General features: G+C 33.9%; 1 pseudogene; it reads left to right on the forward strand.

The window, feature by feature from the left end:
* The first annotated feature begins 2,535 nt into the window (after positions 1-2,535).
* Positions 2,536-5,513, forward strand: LOC103273598 (annotated as a pseudogene).
* The last annotated feature ends 345 nt before the right edge of the window (positions 5,514-5,858 follow it).

The following is a 5,858-nucleotide window of genomic DNA, read 5'->3' on the forward strand; positions in this document are numbered from 1 at the left end:
TGCCCTTCCTCAGTTGAATGGTACTGATACTCTTGTTAAAAAAAGAAAATTGTGTATATATTTATATGTAAACATATATACATGGGTTTATTTCTGGACTTTCTATTTTATTTGATTGATCTGTCTGTTTTTATGTAAGAATCACACTGTTATGATTACTGTGGCTTTGAGGTAAATTCCGAAATCAGGAAGTGTTAGACTTTCAACTTTGTTCTTTTACTAGATTTCTTTGGCTACTTGGGGTTCCTTGCATTTCCATAAAATTTTTAGGTTCGATTTTTCTATTCCTACATCGTACCTCCTTAAAACTTTGACAGATTTTGCATTGTATCTGTAGATTGCTTTGCATACTATTTACATTTTAGCAGTATGTCTTCCTGTCTATGAGCATGGAATATTTGTTCATTTATTGGTGTCTTCTTATTTTTTAATAAAAATGTATAGTTTTCAGTATAAATGTTTTTGTTTGGAGGTTATTTCTCAGTATTTTATTATTTTTGATGCTATTCTAAATAGAAATATTGTGTAATTCCTTTTTAGGTTATTCAATGTTAATATAGAGAAATACAACTGATTTTTTTGTGTTGTTTTTGTATCCTGCAACTTTGTTGAATTTGTTTATAAGTTCTAAATGTTGTTTATGTGGAAACTTTTTACATGTTAGATTGTGTTGTCTTTGAACAAAGATAATTTAATTCTTATTTATTTGCTTTGCCTATTTGCTGTGATTTGTACTTGCAGTACTATGTTAAATATAAGTGACAAAAACAGGGATCTTTGTCTTGCTCCTAATCTTTTGAGGAAAAGCTTTCAGTTGTTTTCTGTTGAGTATAAAGTGAGCTGTGGAAACATTTGAGTTTTAATTTAAACAAATCATTTCCTGTCTCCTGGTTTTCAATAATTTAAAAGTAATCTTATCAGGTCTTGACTATACCATTAAAATAAATGTCTTTAATATCTATCGCTTTTAGAAATATGGAAGAAGATTAAAATATTTATCAGATATGCTATACTCATAGGCATTTTTCAAAATTCTGAGATTTTACAATTACATTAACAACTCCTTCAAAATATATAAATATTAACCACTCCACATAAATCCCACAATTTTTCTTTCTTTCTTTCTTTCTTTCTTTCTCTCTTTCTTTTTTTTTTGGTAAATAGTTACCTATGTTCTACTAGATTTCTGAACTAGTTCTATGAAATTTATATTTTCTCCACTAATGTAAGTATTAGAAATATATTATGGCCTACAATTTTTAAATAAAATATACAGCATAAAAATTCATTTATTAGAGATTTGGACTAAATCAAGTGGTTTTTGCAAGTTTAAACGCAATGCTATTTTCATTTGGCTTAGAAAAAAACTTGTAAGCTACCAGAATTTACATATTTAATTCCACTGTTTTTATTACAGTGATAAAATCATTTGAGAAGGCATGAAGAGGAGGCCCGAGGAAAACATTAAAATTCAAAAGAATATTAAACCATGTATTTTGTAGTCACGATTGATTATAAACTCCAGAGGACTGAGCTCATGTATTTGGGACTCTCAAGACAGAAGAAAGTTCAATGATAGAGCAGTCAAAAAGGCAGTTTTGGAGTTTAATTATGACTGTGTTCTAAATTTTTTGATGCAGGTAGTGGTAAACTCTTGGGTCTCTTTTTTTATTCTGACTTAAACTTTATTTTACTGTCATATTTTAAAACATTGATTTTGGAATGATATCCAGAAACATTCAAGGACAATGATATCATCTGATTGTCCTATTGGATATTCTTTAGGGAAGAGACAGGTTAAATGCAAAAATGTACAAACTCTTCAAAGTCAATCTTTCCTAAGAAACAGAAATAACTGCATCAATCTGTGTTTCTCCCATCCTATAGTTTCTTGAATAGCAGATTAAAAAGTAAATAAATATAACATGAGCTCTTATTACAGAAAGACATTTTAATAGATAATAAGATGTTTAGTCTAATGGAAAAGCTATTAAATATTAGAATGAAGCTGGGCTCGGTGGCTCAGCCTGTAATCCCGCGCCTTTGGGAGGCTGAGGTGAGTGGATTGCCTTAGCCCGCGGGTTCGAGACCCGCCTGGGCAGCGAGACCTCATCTCTACAATAAATCAAAAAATCAGCCGGGCGTGGTAGCGCATGCCTGTAATTCCGGCTACTCGGAAGGTTGAGGCGGAAGGATCGCCGGAGCCCAGCAGGTCGAGGCTGCGGTGGCCGGGAGCGGCCACTGCACTCTAGTCTGGGCGACAGAGTGAGACTCCAACTCAAAAAAAAAAAAAAAAAAAAAATTAGAATGGACGTTTTCCTAAATAGTATATGTTTAGTTAGAGAAAAAATTTAGAAGAATGGTTTGCATAGTCATCTTCCATTTCTAAGAGTATATTTTTAGCCTTTAGTATTTTCCCTTTATGAATGAGAAATATGCTACATGTCAATATTTCTGAAGTGAATGTGAAATTGCGAGTTAATTATATGACATAACTTAGAATCTCTTAGTTGTTTTTCATTCTTCTTTACCTACATGTTTGTCGACTTGGATACTGCAAGAAAACCATTGCAGGTAAGTAAATGTGTTAGATCTTGTGCATGAGTTAAGTTGTTTTAAACAAGATGTCTTTGTATAGAACAGAAAACAGACTTCAATTATAGCTTGATGTGTTTGCCTAAGCATTCATTTTCTTTAGCCAAAATGAATGGTATATTTGTAAAAGCTGACATTGAGGTTAACAGAAAAACAATGTATTTTTCTTCAATGTATTTTACTTCAACAATGTATTTTACTTCAACAGGTAAAAAAAGAATACTCGATTCTTTAAAATTAATAATTTAGTTAACTGAGTCAGATTTTTTTTTTTAATCTTTGCAAACAGTTAAAGCAGCACATCCTGGTAGTTACATTCTGTATGCAAATTTACTATTTTTTCTTATCATTTTTTTCTTTCTCCCGTCCTCTCTTCTTATCTTTTTCTCTTTCTTCTCTCCCTTCTTTTTCTTTTTTATATTGTAAAAAATTCACTTTCGCATATTGAATTGGATTATGCTAAACTACATTCTCACATATGTCAGACATTTCTCTATAATTGCAATTTTATATTTAAATTTAAAAGTACAAAATAAAATAGGCATATAGGTAACAGTAATATAATATGTAACAAATATATAATTAGTTTGGCATGGCTAACATTTTTATTTATCTATGAAAACTTTAGGTTGATTTTATTTTGTAAATAGACTTTCACTTTAATGTTTTAAATATTTTTAACTCTGATATGAGTAAATCATCAGATGCTGCTGTTTTTATTAAAGAATAAAGAATGGTAAGACAAGAGATTTGTACAAAGTCATATGGCAAATAAAAATACTGGAATTTAAACCTATATTTGATTACTATTTGCCATTACCTCTGTAGGCTTCGACATGATGTATTGCATTGTTTTCTGAAATGTGGCTTAGTTTTGATTTCTTCTCTGTAAGAAAATATTTGTTTTGCTCTGCTCCCACCATTATAACCTCTAGCTACTTCTTGCCTCTCAGTTCTCTGCATTGTTTCCCTCAGCATTCCCTTATTTTTTGAGGCTTATTTCCCATTCTGTAGCTTCTTAGAGTTTCCTCCATCCTCCCATTCCACCCCTTTTTCTCAGATGCAATTTGTCCCTCTTTTCAGGTTTTTCACTCTGTCACAGCCTAATCTTCCTTTCAGCAGATAATCCCATAAAAACCCACACTCCCATCCCATAAGGCATCCAACCCTATCTGCTAGGCCTACATTGTTCTTTTCATGCTCTGGATCCTAATTCTTCATGCCAACCTTAGTGCCACCCTAAAAATATGTGACTGCCTTAGGTCTCTGGCCCCAGTCTGCAAGTCTGTTGTTTTCATTCTCATTCTTTCAAATCTCACTGCACTGTTTTTCACCACTGACTAGATTCCTCTTCTTCTTTTGTTCATATGTTAGTTGAGGAAAATATTTTTCCAGAGTTTCTACACCTTACTACCTGTATTCATAATTTCTAAAGCAAATGAAACATAACTTTCCAAATAGAATGTGGTACAAGGTGCATCTCTCTGGAGAATAATAAATAAACCAAAGAACCTATAGAAGGGAGGACTTGAATTTTTTTTCTCTTATCTTACGTTGGTTCTGGTTTGACTTAAAAGCAAATTTTTTTCTGGTTTTATTTATAAAAAACAAATCTCTTCTGTGCACATGAGACTGTGAGAGAAGAGCATTATGGAAACTTCTAGATGAAAGATAATTGATGGTTCTATAAAACTGGGATAAAAACAAACATCTTCAGGCCCTTCAGGGAGCTGAACTCTGCACTATGATCTACTGTGGCAATTTGGACAGAGGCAGGTCTCTGAGGAAATCATCTGTGAGGTACACTCAGGGAGAGTGTGCCAGGACTGTGCCCACAACTCATAGCGTCTTCAATTGTATTGGAGGGAATGTATCTTCCCTCCAAGCTGAAACCAAATCCAAGAACTATGGTCGGGTGAGTGAAAGAATTCCTTGGCTTTTCCAAAACCAAATCCTGTCACTAACTGTAGAGTTACCCAGGTCTTCAGGGAGCCTCCTCCAAACTACCCAGGCACACATCTTTCAGGGAATTAGTAGTGCCACTTTCAGATGTCGTGTGAACTTCAACAATAATTATGTCAGCATGACCATTATGGAGACTTGAAGCTCTTCTTCTAATTCCGGATAATTATATAAATTCCCCTACTTTAGATCCTTGAACAACTTCCCAAATGACTGTAATAAAATGTTGTATGAACTCAATGGTATAATTGCTAGAAATATTTAATTACATAAAAAAATAATATTTTTGCTGACTATTTGGCCAGCGCACTTGCCATTTAAATCATTCACCTGCGCCACCTGGAAGCCGAGGTTCACACAAATCCTTATTGTCGGCAGCCCAGAGGAGTCCATCATGGCGACACCCCTAAGCAGTGTGCAGTGGAGGCCATCGGGGAGAAAGTTCAGCGCTACGAGGCCTTCATCAGTGATGTGCTGCAGCCGGACTGGCGAAAGGTGCTGGACCAGGTATATGAGCAGCTGGCCAAATACCTTCAACTGAAAAATGTCGTTGAGCGACTCCAGGAAGCTAAGCACTCGGAGTTATATATGCAGGAAGATTTGGGCTGTCACTTCGTTGACACAGTGGTCCCAGATCCTTCATGCAGCTACGTGGCCCTGGGATAGCGTTTTTTTCCTGGAGTTGACATTAGCAGAAGCCCTCAAGTTCATTGATCCTAAGAGCTCTCTCCTCACAGCTCAGCAACAGCCTCACTAAGGACTCCATGAATATCAAAGCCCATATCCACATGTTGCTAGAGGGACTTAGAGAACTCCGAGGCCTGCAGAATTACCCAGAGAAGCCTGGCCATTTACTTTTCCCACACTCTCCAACATTAAAAAGTCTGAATGCCTTTGAAAAAAAAATTAATAATAATAATATTTTGCAATTTTTTGCACATTTGTACAAATTGTGATTTGTAAAGTTTCTAGATAGATTTTAACTTTTTGAATAATTAAGTTGCCTTCTTGTTTGCATTCTATCACATATATATTGAAAAAGTTCTGACAAAACATAAGTTCATATTAAAAAATTACTTTTCAGATTATTGTACTCATGAATTCCGAAACACATAAGGGAAAGTCATTTAGTGAAGGAGAACATAACACAGAAAAATAAATAAGTTTATAACACAAAATTGTATACTATATGCAGATGAATTAAAAATTATCCTTGGTTAAATGTCATTTCTAGTTTAAAATTTCATGATGCTTTCACTAAAATTAAAATATTTAATCTGAATTACTTAAGAAGAAAACTA

This window comes from Carlito syrichta, unplaced genomic scaffold, assembly GCF_000164805.1.
Source record: "Carlito syrichta isolate Samal-C Ts95f unplaced genomic scaffold, Tarsius_syrichta-2.0.1 Scaffold314100, whole genome shotgun sequence".
Classification (NCBI taxonomy): domain Eukaryota; kingdom Metazoa; phylum Chordata; class Mammalia; order Primates; family Tarsiidae; genus Carlito; species Carlito syrichta.